We start from the raw sequence: 19,230 nt of genomic DNA on the forward strand, positions 1-19,230 counted from the left end.
AACTAAGTCTAACAGCTATAGTCTAAGACATAGAATATAATTCGAATTTAAATAAATCAACACCATGTGCCTAGCACGTGTCAATTCTATGCCTTATCCAAATTTACATCAATTCCAACACTTAGAATATTTCAGCCTATTTCCAACACTTACAATATTTCAGCGTACACTTAGTTTTATTTCAGCAAATCTCTCAACCCGTGCCAACACTTCTAAATGCCTTTGTCTTTCCATCATCATGTCCCACAGCCTTGCCTTGTCAAGCCAACACATTGTCGTGCCTTGCTGACGACACTGCCCACACGTATTCCCTGAGGTGCCATAGTCCTATCTTTTCCTTGCACGTCCAAGTTGCCTTGCCAACACCCAAGCACCTTGAACTCTTTGTTGCCCATTAACACTTAGCCGCACAGCTGCATTATTTTACCCACATACATACCAAGACCAATGCCCAAATCTTTTCTATGCTCGTTCGACGTTTTCTTAGTTAGACTATGGGTCTAACAGACCACCTGCACCACTTGAATTCGATGACCTCATCTAGACTGTTTTCAGATAGTCATTGATTTGGTCATCAAACTGAAATAAGTCCTTAGCTTTCTCCCAGAGTGCATCAGTTGCATGATTTAATTTTAACGTTTATCAAATACATTTCATCCAATTATAATTGCAAACGATCGTTAAGCAATATAAAACCCAACAAATTAGTTGGGGTCGAATCCCACAGGGAGTGGTACATGTTCAAATTCCATCAAGAAATACGAATGTGATCTAACTAGCTAAAGGAATAGAAATTGTCGTAAAAAAAAGACATGAAACAAATTAAAAGGCGTGACACGAATGTCAGATGGGGTTTTTTGTTTGCAATTATTAACTACTACGCAGTCACAAACAATTTGAAATAATAATATGGAGAGGAATTCTCGAGATGTGACCGATTATAGGCAAATTTTGATATGTGGATAATTGAAACTACTAGATAACAACTACAAATCAGTGGGTAGGCAAGACAATAAGGGAGACAGCTTTTTCGTGAACAAATATCCCGAACCAGGTGATCTCTTACGAACATCAACAAGCATAGCAATTAAGTACAACCCACACCTTAATTAATCAACTCTCTCGAGCTAGATGGGGTAGGATTGGGTTTAGGATATACTCTCTCGAGCTGAACCCAGTTCAACCCAATACCTACAAACCATTAATCAATAGTCTTAATTCTAAAACTTCTCTCTCGAGCAAGCTAAGAACACAAACTTAGAAGTGCATTTGCAACTACAATTCATAAATTAAACCATAACTAATGATTAAACCCACATCAATATAGCATTTAAACTAGTAATTAACAATACCCATAAACTAATTCAACCCATAATTACATGATCACACCCCAAAAATTGGGATTTCAGCCAAACATCATAAAAAGGTAAACTGTTACCAAATCGAGTAGCCATCAACTAGGTAAGAGTAATTTAGCCTTCACAATGCTCAAAATTGAAGAAAATCAGTTACCCACTTGCAAAATCTCCGAACTGAATATTCAAAAACCTTCAAGTTTACTAAGAAATTGTTATAAAATGGTAGTAAGCTAAAATATGGAAAAGAGAACTCCTAAATTAACAATTCAAAATTGTATTTATAGTCTCCAAAAATTAGCCACGTAGGGCCATTAGGTGAGGTAAGTCGGGTTCACCGATTGGTTCGGCGAACCGCCCTTTGCTCTCTTCTATCACCTTTTAACATTAGCTCTCAGAATCCTCAAGTCCTGTAACTTTGGGCGATCACTCTTTGCATCGTGGAACTGCTTGGCGATTCGTCGACTACCCCTTTTCTATCACCGGCTTGGAATCTTCCCTCAGGGCTGGCACACTGGAACTTTAGGCGGTCAAAATAGCCACTCGGCGATTCGCCAAGTGCTCTTGGCAATCATCAGGCTTGCCTTTCTTCACCTCTTCAATTTGTTTTCTTCCTTTTTTCCTGTTAGTGTCCTTGCTTTGCTCCTCAATCCATATACCTGGAAATCAAGGCTTTAACATTAGTTTATGGCACAAATTACGCATTTGAGGACACTAAATCTATATAAACAAATCCCCAAATGAGTCTAAATCTCGGATTAATCAACATCCCCAACTTAAACTTTTGCTTGTCCTCAAGTAAAACTCAAGATCCGCAGTTCAAAAAGGATGTCTCAAATAGTGTTGCATAAGACTCAACATGAATGCACACAACAAGGTTCAACTTACTCACGCAACGATCAATTGTGCACTCAAAGATTCAAATTGTGACTCACCATTATCAAAGATGCTCAAGTTCACAATACTTGCTTCAAATGGAAGTTCAAGCTCAACAAAGGTACTCAAATGCCCTCACAAAAAAGATGATTCCAAATTTCAGAAAAAAATCTTCAACAATTTAGAGTTCTGGAATCACATACAACTCTCACACTCACAAACATGAACACATGCATGACTTCACCCATAGTTTTACCCTTATTTTCCAATCAACATTCGTTTCAGCTGACTCAAGATCACAAAGGTCTTTTCACGGCTTGTAACGGGGTTGAGTGTCAAGGTATGGTCATTTTGGCTTAGTGGCCTCTACCTTCATAAAGTGTGGTCTGAACATCACTTTCCTCCTTTTCTTTAACTTTTTATCATGCTCTTAATCCACCCCATTATTCAACTATTGGATACCCCATTTCTTTTGCAACTTCCACTACTTTATTTCACAACTTTTTCATTCTTTTTCTTTTCTTTCTTCTTTTTCATTTCATTCTCTCTTTTTTTACATGGACGGGCTCCATCTTTTTCAAAACCATAACTCAAAGGGGGGTTTTCTCACACTTCTTGACTTTCCTCCTCTTTTCACCACACCCCCAACTTAGTCTTTTGGCCTAAGTTGGCTATTCAACAAACCACACTTCATGAAAGTTATGGGTGAATGGATAAAGAGGGGTCACAATTGTTCAAGTTTCTTCCAAGAAAAAGGATAAGGCTGAAGAGGGTTCAAGCAAGGTTGTTGTTGCATTATACCACCGGGAACAAGTTGATTAGCAACTCCTTTCTTCACCGAGTCGAGGCTCCTATAGAAGTATTGTAACAGCACAATATTAGGAAGTCCATGAGTAGGGCATTGCAGCACCAACTTCTTAAACCTAAGCCATGTGTCATGGATTGGCTCACCTTCCAAGTGTTTAAAACCTTGGATGTTATCCTTAATAGTCATCATCTTCAATGGGGTAAAATCGCACTTGGAATGTGGTGATAAGCTCGTCCCAAGAAGTGATGGAATCCCTTGGCAACTCAGCCAACCACTTACTAGCCTCACCCATCAAAGAAAATGGGAACAACCTGAGACAGACTGATTCTTGCGATATGCTCTTAAATGAGAATGGACCACAAACGTCCACGAAGTTTCAAATATACTCATGGGAATCCTCATGAGCGTGTCCCCCAAATAAGCCTTTCAATTGTAGGAGCTAAAGAATTGTGCTAATAATGTGAAAAACAATGTTTCCTTCAGTTGGAGGTAGACGTATTGCCCCACACAACCCAATGGAATTGGTTCATTGACATTTGGGTCATTTATGTCATTGAGGTCTCCAACATCATCTTGGTGGCCCACTTGGCTACCATTATGTCACACCCTAAACTCGAAGGGCGCAACTGGCTCCTAATGCCAGAAAATAGGCTCGAGCCGACCCTGCCTAACCATTTGCTACTAGCGCATGGCAGCCACACGTAACCAAGAAAACAAACAAGTATATCTGGGCTTAAAATTAAGCCATCGGCCGGCAAGACCCCTGTCAACAAATCTATAAAAGAAACAGCTACTCCCAAGAGTTCATATAAAGAAATAACCAACTAGCACAAAAGTCTTGATTGGGCCATCGAGGCCACCATGATCTCTACAGTGAAATTGAAAGCAGGTATATATCAATGCAATACCTCAAACAACTAACAAGCAGCAGCAAACCAACAAACTAGGCCAGCATAGCCATAACGTAGTTGTACACCCCACACACTAGTCTACAAGCCCCTAAGAGTAGTAAAGATTGGTGGGACAGGGCCCCAGCCTACCCATAAAAATATATATAACAAAAGCTAACAAACCTTCACACTCTAGCAGCTCCGAAGGAAAGGGCTAGCCAACCGTATAGAATTCAATCCTGCTGCTGAGGAGGTCTACTTGGATGTCTGTTGGGACCTGCATGCATGAATGCAGCGCCCCCCAGGCAATGGGGCGTCAGTACAAAATAATGTACAGAGTATGAAAGGTTGTAGACTAAATGAGCACGTATCATAATATACCAAAAACAATCAGGAGAGGAAATCAAATTTAGATAAGCATGCCAACCCACTACTGAATCTAATAAAATACAATAATGATCAAACATCAACCTAACCAAGCACCCATAAGCCCGGTAGGAACAAACAACATACCACCTACTTAGGCCCCCATAAGCCCAGAAGGTGCCAAATCAATCTACATAACTTTATCGGTATCCCCTTGTCTTCGTAAGAAGTCACATAGCCCTTTTTGGCAACGATATAGCCCCATAGGCAGCACATAGCCCTCTTAGGCAACATCATAGCTCTGTGGATTGCACGTAGCCCTCTTTTGCATCACATAGCCCTGTAGGCAATACATAGCCCTCTTTGGCGTCAACATAGTCCTATTAGACAACATCATAGCCCCCATAGGCAGATCATAGCTCAACAACTAACCACAATAACCCCAAGGGCGACAACAAACAATTAAATAGGCTGAAGGCGAGCAATTTAGCTATAAACAACATATATATGAATAATCTCCAAGTCGTTCTTAACTTAGGGTCTTTCTTAACAGATCGTGAGTCCTTAAAATGAGGGGTTATAACCACCCAATCAGCCAACCACTCACAATTACATCTACAGTTTCACCAACGTTAACTACATCTAAGGAAACATGTCGAACGAAGGGAATAACCTTAACATACCTTTCCAATAAACGCTCGAAAGACCATAGTTCCTTCACGAAAGTTGTTCCTTATGTCCTAAGCTTCACAAACACTATTATACACAGCTGGTATGCACCTATAAACAGTTTATAATTAATCTTATATCGGCAGATTTGCCATATTGCCCCAACTTGTCGAAACATTCGTAGAAATTCATAAAAACAATCATAAAAGAGTCCCGAGATGATTACCTTAGTTAACCAAGTTAAAACCTTGAAGAAACACCAATAGTTACAAATTTATATCTTCAAAAACCAGCTCCAAACGCAGCAAATAAAAGGGAAAAATGATTGCCACGTGTAGAGATTACGTTTCTAGGCACGGGGGCAATGTTTAATGGTAGAAATCATCAAAACTAACCTTCGTCATGCTAGGACTCCATAGGAACCCTCTCCTAAGTTTTCTTTCTGGTTTTGGAACTGAAATGAACTGTTTCCATGGCTAAAAAGTTAAATAGCCGACATACCATATTTCTTTACCCGACTCAAATTCTGCCCTGGCAGTCCTTAGTAAAACCCTCATAACTTTTTACTCGAATGTCCGTTTGATACGGGGTTTTGTGCGTTGCAAACTAGACTCGTAGATCTTCGATTTAATGGGTAATAGGCCTTCTAACTCTTTATATATTGGGAGAAAACAACCAATACATTTGACCCAAAATTCAAAGAAATCTTTAAAAAGGAACTTACGATAACTTTCGCCAACTTTTATTTTGCCACTTACTTAACTTCAAAACTTGAGATAAAACCCTTGAACACTTAAAATATGACATACCACATCCTTTTTAATTTATTACTCACCCTCTTTGTCTTTCCACGAAGATACAAGTTAATTTAGATGTTTTGGAAAAGTCGGGGTGTTACACATTACTTCCGTTAATGCTCATCTCCTCTTCTGTTTAACACAAGCAACACAAAACCAAAAACTAAAATAAGTAGATTCAACTATAACTACAAACATCACAATTCAACTTCACTAAAAGAATTTTAAACAACACAATTCCCCAGCAGCGATGCCATTTTGATTTAATTTTAACTTTTATCAAATACACTTCATCTAATTCTAAGTGCAAAAGATCGTTAAGCAATATAAAACACAACAAATGAGTTGGGGTCGAATCCCAATCAAGAAGTACGAATGTGATCTAACTAACTATAGGAATAGAAATAAAAAAAAGACATGAAACATATTAAAAGGGGTGACACGAATGTCAGATGGGGGTTTTCGCTTGCATTTATCAACTGCAACGCAGTCACAAACAATTTGAAATAACAACAAGGAGAGGAATTCTCGGGATGTGATCGATTTTAAGCAAATTTTGATATATGGGTAATTGAAACCACTAGTAAACAGCTGCAAATCAATGGGAAGGCTAGACTATAAGGGAGATAGCCTTCTCTCGAACAACTATCTCGAATCAGGTGATTTCTTACGAACATCAACAAGCATAGCAATTAAGAACAACCCACACCTTAATTCATCCACTCTCTCGAGCTAGATGGGTAGGATTGGGTTTAGGATTCACTCTCTTGAGTTGAACCCAGTTCAACCCAATACCCACAAACCATTAATCAATAGTCTTAGTTCTAAAACCTCTATCTCGAGCAAGCTAAGAACACAAACTTAGAACTGCATTTACAATTACAATTCATAAATTAAACCACAACTAATGATTGAACCCACTTCAATATAGCATTCAAACTAGTAATTAATAATACCATAAATGATTCAACCCATAATCACATGACCACACCCCAAGAATTGGGGTTTTAGCCAAACATCTTAAAAAGGTAAAAACGGTTACCAAATCGATTAGCCATCAATTGGGTAAGAGTAATTTAGCCTTTGCAATGCTCAAAATCGAAGAAAATGAGAAACCCACTTGCAAAATCTCCGAATTGAATCTTCAAAAACCTGCAAGTCTACTAAGAAACTCTTCTAAAATGGTAGTAAGCTAAAATCAGGAAAAGAAAACTCCTAAATTAACAGTTCAAAATTGTATTTATAGTCGCCAAAAATTAGCCACGTAGGGCCATTAGGCAAGAAGTCGAGTTCACCGATTGGTTCAGTGAACCGCCCTTTGCTCTCTTCTATCGCCTTTTTGCATTAGCTCTCAGCATCCTCAAGTCCTGTAACTTTGGCCAATCACTCTTTGCATTGTGGAACTACTCAGTGATTCACCGACTGCCCCTTTCCTATCACCGACTTGGTTTCTTCCCTTAGGGCTGGCACACTGGAACTTTAGGCGGTCAAAATAGCCACTCGGCAATTTTCAAGTGCTCTTGGCTAACATCAGGCTCGCCTTTCTTCACTTCTTCAGTTTATTTTGTTCATTTTTGCCTGTTAGTGTCCTTGCTTTGCTCCTCAATCCATATACGTTAAAATCAAGGCTTTAACATCAGTTTATGGCTCAAATTACGCATTTGAGGACATTAAATCTATATAAACAAAGCCCCAAATGAATCCAAATCTTGGACTCATCACTGCACGCTTACCTTTCCAATGTATCAAGAACTCAGTCTTTATGTTCTTCTTACTTCTGCCCAGAACCCGGTGATCAGCGATCCTTTCTATCTCAGCATCAAACTGGGTAGGTGTAGATAGAGGAGCCCTCTTCGACCTATTCTTGCTTGGACCATCTGCATCTGCAGAGTAAGGTTTTAAGAAACGCGCATGGAAAGTAGTATGAATCTTCAACCTTTTTAGCAGCTTCAATCAATAAGCAACTTCAGCCACTTTTTGAACCACTTCAAATGGGTCGTCGTATTTAGGAATCAAACCCCGATATCTAGTCTTACTTACAATTTTTTTCCAGATTTGAGGAGTAAGTTTCAACAACACTTGGTAACTTACATTGAACTCTAATGAGCGACGATGTTGATAAACATATTTCTTCATGCACCGCTGAGTGTTATGCAAACTAACTTGAGCTTCAGAAATCATTTCAAGTTTGTCCCTTGCAACCCTGTACGTTGCTGGACACTTCCCCTGATTCTTAATCTTAGCAACATCTAATGGTGTCATAGGTTGCCTGCCTAAAACAATTTCAATAGGGCTCATCTCTGTTGTTGATGACTTATGTAAATCATAACAAAACTGCGCATTGTCAAGCAAAGCAACCCAAATCCGCTGACTTGTTGTCACATAGTTCCTCAAATATTCTTCTATCAAATGATTAATCATTTCTGTTTGTCCATCTGTTTGTGGATGGTTTGCAGTAGAGAATTTGAGATCAGTTCCCATCATATAGAACAAAGCTTTCCAAAGCCTACCCATGAAACGTGTATCACTATCACTCACAATATCAACTGGAACACCAAAGTATTTAACCATGTACTTATAGAATAATTCAGGAGCAATCTCAGATGAACATAAGTTAGGTGCAACAATAAAAATGGAGTATTTTAAAAATTTGTCTACCACAACCATAATAGACGCCATGCCATCTACCTTAGGAAACCCAGAAATGAGATTCATGCTTATCGACAACTAAGGCCTTTCAGGAATAGGCAAGGTTCAACAAACCAACTTCCTTCTTACGTTTAGTCTTGTCCACTTGACAAATATGACAAGTCTTCACATACGCCTCTATATCATCTTCCATCTTTGGCTAGAAATAAACATGGGACAGCAAAGCTAACATCATTTCGGCACCCAGATGACTAGCCCAAGTAGTTTCATGTGTTTCCTTCATTAAATCTTTGCGCAGTCCACCATTATTTGGTACCACGATCCTCCCCCTTTAAAATGAAGTAGATCGTCCTCAATCCAGTATCGCTTCATAGTCCCTTCTTAAACTTGACCCATCCACTTTACATATAATGAGTCATTCAAAGCACATAACCTAATCCTATCAAGAAAATCAGTCTCAAGTTTTGAAATAGAATATATAGCAGCAAATACCTCCTTTCGACTCAACACACCAGCGACTTGGTTGTGGTTTCCTGGCTTATGCTCCTACACAAAGTCATATTCAGCCAGAAATTCCTGCCACCTTGCCTGTTTTGGACTTATCTTTTCTGTCTCTTGAAGAATGTATTAGCAACTTTGTCAATCCGCAACACAAAGCGAGTTCCCAGCAAATAAACTCTCTAAACATGCAAGCAATGTACAACAACAACCATCTCTTTCTTATGAGTCGAATATCTTTGCTCCGCATCATTCAATTTTTGACTTTCAATGCCACGTGATGACCTTCTTGCACTAACACGCCCCCAACAGCTTTGCACTTCTACCGTCACATCAGGTTTTAATTCAACTAAGGCAGCAAGGATAGTTTCATCACCCTTCTTCAAACCTTTGTCAATCGACATAGCAAACAGTAACATTCCCTTGTATTTCTTATTAGCAACTTTATTAACCTTCCCTAATGGATAAACACCTTTAACAAACCCAGCATTTCCCTCATTCATGATCATTATCCCATCTAAGTGAGGAAAATGAACAAACTGGAAATTCCTCAGAAAATCGATCCCAAGTATGCTTTCAAATTCACCTAGCGGCATCACCATCAAATTATGTTTTCCCACCCAATTTTAAGTCGACATAGGAACCCCATAAGCCATGCACATAATGGCTTGTGCCTTAAAATTGACTGTCTTGACGTTAGAAGGACTTTTAGTCAACTTAAGCCCTAATTTAGCTGCAATTTTAACATCTACGCACGTATGAGTAGCCTCTGTATCAGTGATGTTTGTGTAATCAAGACACAACTTCCAATGCAAGTGTCTACGATCGTACAATAGTAAAGTAACCCAACCAAGCGTTGGGGTCGAATTCCAAGGGAGTAGTTTTGAGAATTAATAGAAAAATAAAATTTATTTCTAATTAGTCATAGTTAAAAACATTCTCGAGTATAAACATGTTAAATATAAGGGGTGACACAAGAGTGTTAATTAACAATGGGGGTCAGTAACAAGTAAGCAAAAATCAGCAAAAATGCAAAGAGTACTAATCAAGGAGAGAGAGTTCTTGGGATGTGATAGGAATACGGGATAGACTAAACTATTGGATACATGTTTTTGATAATAAATTTGTTAAGTATTTGTGACTAGGCTAGGCTATAATGGGGGTAAATTCTCTCTCGAGCAACTTACCCAGAATCAAATGGGTTCCTCTCAGACACCCACTTGTCACCTGAAGAACAGCCTCCGCCTTAGCCCACTCACTCTCTCAAGATGAGTGTGCGGGAGAAGGACTAGGGTTCACTCTCTCGAGCTGAACCTCATGTCGACTCACTCCCACCGGCCATCAATTTAGTAGTTTTAGTTTTACGACCCCTCTCTCGAGCAAGCCGAAAACACAAAGGTGAAATCATATTTGCAACTACAATTTCATTAAGATCCACCACAACTACTAAACGAAAACACATTTACACAACAAATAAACCATCAACAAGCAAGACCCAATAGATAATCTAACCCATATTCACAAAATCACACCTCAAGAATTGGGGTTTTAGCTAGACATGTAAAAGAGATAGAAATTTTTACCAAAATGAGTTTGTATTCAAATGGGTATGAAGATTTAAGTCTTAAAACAAGCAAAGAATGAAGAATCCACAAGACCCAAGTCCAAGTTCTCGGAGTTGAAACCCTTTGAATCTTCAAGTTCTTCAAAACCCACTCCTCACTTAGAACTCGAAATTCTATGTTAAAAAAGTCTATTTAAAAATCTGATATTAAGCAATAACTCTTAACGAGTATTTATAGTTTTCAAAAATTTGTGCTACAGCGGATCATTCGGCATCGTTAGTCAAGATTACCGATTAACTCGGCGATCTGCCCTTTGGTAGGTTTCATCATCGTCTTGCTCTATCCTTCAGCATCCTCGTGTTTTGGATCATTGGGCGATATAGTACTGCTTCGCAAAACTGCTCGGTGGCACGCCGACTGCTCCTTTTCACCGCCAATTTGATCCTTTCCTTCAAGGCTTAGCTCACTAGAACAAAAGGCGAGGATGGGACCTGTTGGCGATATGCCGAATGGGTTCGGCGATCCTCAGGTCTTCCCTTCTTCGTTCTTTCAGTTGCCTTTGTCCCATTTTCGCTTGATTGTGTCCATGCTTCGTCTCCAAGCCTATATACCTGAAACTTAAGGTATTTTATCAGTTTTCGAGACAAAATATGCATTTGACGACACTAATCCTATCAAAATATGGCCCTAAATGAGTCCAAATTGTGGACTCATCAACACCCCCAACTTAATTTTTGCTTGTCCTCAAGCAAACTCAAGCTCAACCACTCAAAAAGGATGTCTCGAACAGTGCTACACAAGATTCAATCATGAATTCACACAACAAGACTCAATTTAGTTGAGCAAAGATCAAATGTGCACTCAAAGATTCAAATTGTGACTCACCATTATCAAAGAATCTCATGGTCACAATATTTGCTTCAAATGCAAGTTCAAGCTCAACCAAAGTGCTCAAATTCCCTCACACAAAGAATGACTCCATATTCAGACATAATGGTTTAATCATTTAAAGTTCCAGAATCAAATGCAACACTCACTCTCACAAAGAAGAACACAATGCATGCTTTCACCCAAAGGTTTGCCCATATTTTCCACTCGACATTTGTTTCAGGTCACTCAAGATCAAAAAGGTCTTTTCAAGTCTTGTAATGGGGTTGAGTGCAAAGGTATGGTCATTTAGGCTTAGTGACTTTCATCCTCATGGAATGTTGTGTTCCCAACACTTCCTTTCTCTTTCCTTCATCATTCTCTTTAGTGCTCATAAGTCATCCTATTATTCACTTTCCATGGATTGTATGGGTACCCTATTTCTTTTGTACTTTTATTCCACAAATATCTCTTCTCTTTTCTTTTTTTTTTACATGGAGGGGTTCCATTTTTCTCAAAACCATGAGTAAGAGGGACTTTCTTGCACTTCTTGATTTGCCTTCTCTTTTCACCACACCCCCAACTTAGGCTTTTGGCCTAACTTGGCTATTCAAACTAACCATAACTTCTTGAGGATTATGGGTCATGGATAAAGAAAGAGGTCTAGTGTTCATCAAGTTTCTTCCAAAGAAAGGTAAGGTTCAATGGGGGTTCAAGAGAGGTTTGCACACTCACAAGGTAGGTCACAAAAGAGGTATATGTCAAATTGGCTCACACTCTTCAATGCTACCTAAGATTATATCAAGAGATAGCCTTACTTAGTCGACCGGACCAACGGGGCAAATTCTAGGATCTATCATACATGGTTTAAGGTAAGCTCATCACCTAGGCATTGACACTTCAATAAAAAAAGACTCCACACTTTCGCTAGTGTGCAACGATCATCACAAGATAGTCAATTTGATACATGGTTAATCACAACGAGATGTAAAGAGTTCACATATTGTCTATGCAACTTCATTTGGCCTCATCGTAGCCGCACATTTATGTTCGTTCGATTGAGAGAACTATTCAAGTCATCGATATTGATCGGAACCGAGACTCAAATTTTGCTATGGAACAGCCACATTTAACACAAGAGAGGTGGTAAAAATATTCTAACGGGTCAAAATTATTTTGCAATTTAAAATAAAAGGAGCCATAAGCTCAAACATCCACAAAAAGCAATGTATAGACACAATAGTGTATCAAAACCCAACACACAGTCAAACTAAATATGCACAAAAGTAAAGTGGGCCTCACCCCACCACTAATAAAAGCAATTGTCCTCAAATGCAAATAACACAGAATCCAAAAGGTAAAATAAAGAAAGACAGAGAAGGAGATAAAGAGGGAATCCTGGCTAATCGTAGCTCCATCTGTTTAGATTGGCCCGAGGTCACCTCATGGGGAATAGCAGTGTCAGCTTCACCAAGGTCTGTGGATTATGAATCTGCCAGAAAGACATGCACCGCTCTGCAAAATCCCTGGCCCATGAAGGAGTATTAGGATCAAGGGTAATGATTTTCCTAGCAGGAGTAGGCCTCTTTTCCTTGACTTTCCCAGTAGTTGTCGGTAGTTTCGAAGCCTTTCTATTTTGATGTTTGCGTATTCAAGACACAACTTCCAATGTAAGTGTCTACGATAGTACAATAGTAAAGTAACCCAACCAAAGGTTGGGGTCGAATCCCAAGGGAGTGGTTTTGAGAATTAATAGAAAAATAAAATTTAGTTCTAATTAGTCATAGCTAAAAACATTATCAAGTATAAACATGTTAAATCTAAGGGGTGACACAAGAGTGTCAATTAACAATGGGAGTTTGTAACAAGTAAGCAAAAATGCAAAGAGTACTAATCAAGGAGAGAGAATTATTGGGAAATGATAGGAATACGGGATAGACTAAACTATTGGATACATGCTTTTAATAATAAATCTGTTGAGTATTTCTGATTAGGCTAGACTATAGTGGGGGTAAATTCTCTCTCGAGCAACTTACCCCGAATCAAATGGGTTCCTCTCAGACACCCACTTATCGCATGAAGAACAACCTCCACCTTAGCCCACTCACTCTCTCGAGCTGAGTGTCTGGGAGAAGGACTTGGGTTCACTCTCTCGAGTTGAACCTCATGTCGACCCACTCCCACCGGCCATCAATTTAGTAGTCTTAGTTTTACGACCCCTCTCTCGAGCAAGCCAAAAACACTATGGTGAAATCGTATTTGCAACTACATTTTCATTAAGATCCACCACAACTACTAAACGAAATCACAGTTACACAACAAGTAAACCATCAACAAGCAAGACCCAACAGATAATCTAACTCATATTCACAAAATCACACCCCAAGAATTGGGGTTTTAGCTAGACATGTAAAATAGATAAAAATTTATACCAAAATGAGTTTACATTCAAATGCGTATGAAGATTTAAGTCTTAAAACAAGCAAAGAGTGAAGAATCCACCAGACCCAAGTCCAAATTCTTAGAGTTGAAACCCTTTGAATTTTCAAGTTCTTCAAAACCCTCTCCTCACTTAGAACTCAAAATTCTATGTTCAAAAATTATATATTAAAAATATGATATTAAGCTCAACGAGTATTTATACTTTTCAAAGGTCTGTGCTGCAGTGGATCATTCGGTGTCGTTAGTCAAGATCGCCGTCTTGATCTATCCTTCAGCATCCTCGTGTTTTGTATCATTGGGAAACATAGTACTGCTTTGCGGAACTGCTCGGCGACACGCCGATTGCTCCTTTTCACCGCCGATTTGATCATTTCCTTCAGGGCTCATCTCAATGGAACAAAAGGCAAGGATGGGACTTGTTGGCGATACGTCGAATGGGTTCGGTGATCCTCAGGTCTTCACTTCTTCCTTCATTCAGCTGTCTTTGTCCCCTTTTTGCTTGATTGTGTCGATGCTTCGTCTCCAAGCCTATATACCTTAAACTTAAGGTATTTTATCAGTTTTCGAAACAAAATATGCATTCGAGGAGACTAATACTATCAAAATATGGCCCTAAATGAGTCCAAATTATGGACTCATCAATCAGCCATTGACATCACACATTGTTTATTAACTTTAATTTCTATGTTAATCAGTGAAGCATGCGGATTCGAAGCATATTTTCTTAACAAACCCAATGGATTCGCCTTGGATAAGCCTTAGCTAGATGAGGACCACCACAATTCCAATAGCCCTTTGAATTGCCATCCTTGTTCCTTGGTCTGTCTTTATTTTCTTCATTCATTGGTTCCTTCCCTTGTCATTAGCATTTTCCTTACGACTCTCCCTTTTCATGTCCCCTTTACTCTCACCCTTTTTCTTAGATTTTGAAGTAGAAGGAACATCAGTAATAGGTCGAGTCAACTGGAAATCTACCAACGAATCAGCAGCAGCAATTGTCCCTGTCAGATTTTTAACATTCTGCCTCCGAAGTTCGTTTTGATCCCAGCCTTGCATACCTGAAATGAGGTTATGTAATTTATCCTTATCAAATATAATTGGATGTCTAACATTACAGATTTAAATTCCTTTATATAATACCGCACACAACCATTCTGCCTTAGTCTCTTCAACTTGTCCCTTGCAAACCATGATGCTTTGCTAGGGAGAAATTGATCACGCATTTCTTTCTTTAATTTGGTCCAATTATCAATTTTGGGTCGACCAGCACTCTCATATTCCGCATTCCAAGTCATCCACCAAAGTTTAGCATCATCGGTCAAATACACGGTAGTGATATTCAACTTGTCCATTTCAGGCACCCTTGCAGCAGTAAAATACTTTTCCATGTCCCAGATGAAATTCTCCAAATTCTTAGCACTTCTTGCGCCACCAAAGGCTTTAGGTTCTGGAATTCTTACCTTAGAAGATTCTTCATGAGTTGATCCCTACATAGCAATAGTCTGACACAACACAATAATTTATGCATGAAGATCTTCATTTTCCTTCTGCAGCCCATCTATTTGTAGTGTCGATGCCTCATGAAAATTAAATGTCTCAGTCATGTGTTCCTCTATATCAGCTCGATACAGACTAATCTCACTCCGAAACTTTTCCAATTCCAATCTCAGACCAATAATCTTCCTCACAACGTCCACCAACGTTGGATCATCCCAACGTTCATTTATGATCCTAATGAAGGCCTCAACTCTGCGCAACAGTTCTCGAATTTCAATGTTTGTCACCATCGTCTCGCCATGCTCTGATACTAATTGATAAATGGGTGATTTTTTTTTTGTTAACACCTCTTATAGGTAGTCTACAACTCTTGAAAACTTCAACCATAACCCTCTCACGTTTTGACTAAGTCAGAAAGACTTAACTTAATTTAAAGCAGCATTTCAAAGTAACAAACAGACAACAGCATACATACTGGAACACTTCCTAGCCTTTATTAATATTAAATCAATCAAAGGAAAGGCTTCAAAAATTTGTTCTAAGGCCAGAACATTCCTCTTGTTCCTTAGAACGAACTTCCACCTTATAAAATTTCTACACAAGGCAGTTAAGGCAGTTACAAAAGTCGGTTACATTTCCCAAGTGTCTAACACTTGTCCTGACTAGATTTAAACCAAGTCTAACAGTTAAATTCTAAGAGATAGAATATAATTCGAATTTAAATTCATCAAGATCATATGCTTAGCACATGGCTATAGCCTTAGCCGAATTTACATCAATTCCAACCCTTAGAATATTTCAGTCTATTTCCAACGCTCAGAATATTTCAGCTTGTTTCTGATACGTAGTTTTATTTCAACAAATTTCTCAACTCTTGCCAACACTTGTAAATGACTTTGTCTTGCCATCGTCAAGTCTCACAGCCTTGCCTTGTCATTCCAACACACTGTGTTTCCTTGCTGACAACATTGACCATACGTATGCCCTGAGGTGCCATACGTTTGTCTTTACCTTGCACGTCCAAGCTACCTTGCCAACACCCAAGCACCTTGAACTCTTTGCTTCCCACTAACACTTAGCTGCACCGCTGCACTATTTTTCCCATATAATTTTAAGCAACGTTTCATAGTAACAAATACAGAACAACATACAGGAACACTTCCCAACCTTTATTAATATCAAATCATTCAAAGGAAAGGCTTCACGAATTTGTTCTAAGACCAGAACATTGCTCTTGTGTCTTAAAACAAATTTTTCCCACATACATTCCAAGACCAATGCCCAAATCCTTGCCATGGTTGGGAATTTGTTCTAAGGTACAAGAGGACTGTTGGGAAGTGTTCTCGTATGTTATTGCGTGTTTGTTACTTTAAAATGTTGCTTACTATTAAGTTAAGTCTTTCAGACTTAGTCAAAAATGTGAGAGGGTTAAGGCTTAAGTTTGCAAGAATTGTAGACTTCCTATAAGAGGTGTTAGCGAAAAAATCACCCCTTTATCAATTGGTATCAGAGCACGGCCGAACGATGATGACAAATATTGAAATTTGAGAAATGTTGCGCAGAGTGGAGGCCTTAATGGGATCAACGATGAACGCTGGGATGATCCAACATTAGTGGACCTTCTAAAGAAGATTATTGGTCTGAGAAATGAATTTGAAAAGTTTCATAGTGAGATCGGTCAGTATCATACTGATATAGATGAACACATGGCGGAAACTTTTAATTTTCATGAGGCAACAACACTACAAATAGATGGATTGCAGAAAGAAAATACAGATCTTCGTGCAGAAATTGTTATGTTGTGTCGGGCCATTGCTACGTTGGGATCAACTCATGGAGAATCTTCTAAGGTAAGAATTCTGGAATCTAAAGCCCTTGGTGGCGTAAGAAGTGCTAAGGAATCAAAGAATTTCATCTAGGACATGGAACAGTATTTCACTGTTACAAGGGTGCCTAAAATAGACAAGTTGAATATCACTACCATGCATTTGACTGGTCATGCTAAACTTTTGTGAAGGACTCAAAATGCGGATGATCAGAGTGTTGGTCGACCCAAAATTTATAATTGTACCAAATTAAAGAAACAAATGTGTAATCAATTTCTCCCTAGAAACGCATTATGGCTTGCAAGGGACAAGTTGAACAAACTATGGAAGAATTATTCAGTGCGGGATTATATAAAGGAATATACCTCTGTAATGTTAGACATCAAAAGTAAGTCTGATGAGGATATATTACATAACTTCATTTCAGGTATGCAAGGTTGGACTAAAAATGAACTTCGGAGGCAGAATGTTAAATATTTGCTAGGGGCAATTGCTACTGATAATTCGTTGGTAGATTTACGGTCGACTCGACCTCAGTTGATGTTCCTTCTACTTCGAAATCAAAGAAAAAATGTGAGAAGAAAGGGGACCGGAAAAAGGAACATCGTAAGGACAATGCTAATGACAAGGAGAAGGCACCAATGAAAAAAGGAAATAAAGGCAGGCAGAGGAACAAGGATGGAAATTCCAAGGGTCTTTGAACTTGTGGTGGACTTCACCTGGCTAAGGCTTGTCCAAATCGAGAAAGAGTGAATGCTTTGCTTGCTGGCAATTTGAATCAAGATGAGGAGGAAGAAGAAGTTGTGGCTGCCATGGCGAATCCGTTGGGTTTGTTTTTCAACCAGATTACATTGGTTAATAATGTTAAAGGGCTTCCAATGCTTCGAATCAGCATGCTTCACTGATTAACATAGAAATGAAAGTTAAGGAGCAATGTGTGATGGCTATGGCTGATACAGGGGCTACTCCTACATTTTTGGATGTTAAGATTGCTGCAAAATTAGGGCTTAAGTTGACTAAAAATCCTTCCTATGTCAAAACAGTCAATTCCAAGGCACAAGCCATTGTGGGCATGGCTTATGGGTTGCCTATGTTGACTAGAAATTTTGTGGAAAAACATAATTTGATGGTGATTCTGCTAGGTGAATTCGAAATCATACTTGAGATCGATTTTCTTAGCAAATTCCATTTTGTTCTGTTTCCTCACTTAGATGGGATAATGATCATGAATGAGGGCAATGCTGGATTTGTTAAGGTGTTTATCCATTTGGGAAGGTTAATAAAGTTGCAAATAAGAAAGACAAGGGAATGTTGTTGTCTGCTATTGTCTATTGACATAGGTTTGAAGAAGGGTGATGAAATTATCCTTGCTGCCTTAGTCGAATTGAAACCAGATATCACGGTAGAAGTGCCTGATCGTGTGGATAAAATTTTGAAACACTATGTTGATGTGATGTTGCCTAGATTATTAAAGAAGTTGCCGCCAAGGAGGGATATAGATCATAAAATTGAGTTGCTTCTAGGTATGGTTGCTCCTGCATAAAATTTTTATCGTATGGCTTCGAAAGAGTTAGTTGAACTACGTAAACAACTGAATGAATTGTTGGATGTCGGACTAATTTGTGTGGACTACAGGGAGCACCTACCTATGGTGCAGCTCTTTTGTCTCAAAAGAAGCATGATGGGACGATGAAAATTTGTGTGAACTATAGGGAGCTGAACAAGGCAACTGTGAAGAACAAGTATCTGGTTCCATTGGTCTACGATATGATGGATAGGTTTAGCAAGGCATGCTAGTTTACTAATTAGATCTTAGGGCAGGCAACAGGCAGGTTAGAATAGCTGAAGGCGGTGAGCCTAAGACTACGTGTGTAACTAGATATGGTTCATATGAATTCCTTGTAACGTCGTTTGGGCTAACCAATGCCCCGGCTACGTTTTGCAACTTAATAAGCAATGTACTATTTGACTATCTTGATGATTTCGTGGTTATGTATCTTGATGATATTTTCATTTATAGTCGAACATTGGACGAACATGTTAATCACTTGATTATGGTTTTTTCTCTCTTGAAGGAGTATACATTTTATGTTAAAATGAAAAAGTGTGAATTTTCTCACAAAGA

At 38.8% G+C, this 19,230-nt stretch overlaps 1 pseudogene; it reads right to left on the minus strand.

Moving 5' to 3' along the window:
- Window positions 1-492: 492 nt before the first annotated feature.
- On the minus strand, window positions 493-15,569 carry LOC125846278 (uncharacterized; annotated as a pseudogene).
- Window positions 15,570-19,230: the final 3,661 nt, after the last annotated feature.

Source organism: Solanum stenotomum, chromosome 12, assembly GCF_019186545.1.
Source record: "Solanum stenotomum isolate F172 chromosome 12, ASM1918654v1, whole genome shotgun sequence".
NCBI lineage: Eukaryota > Viridiplantae > Streptophyta > Magnoliopsida > Solanales > Solanaceae > Solanum > Solanum stenotomum.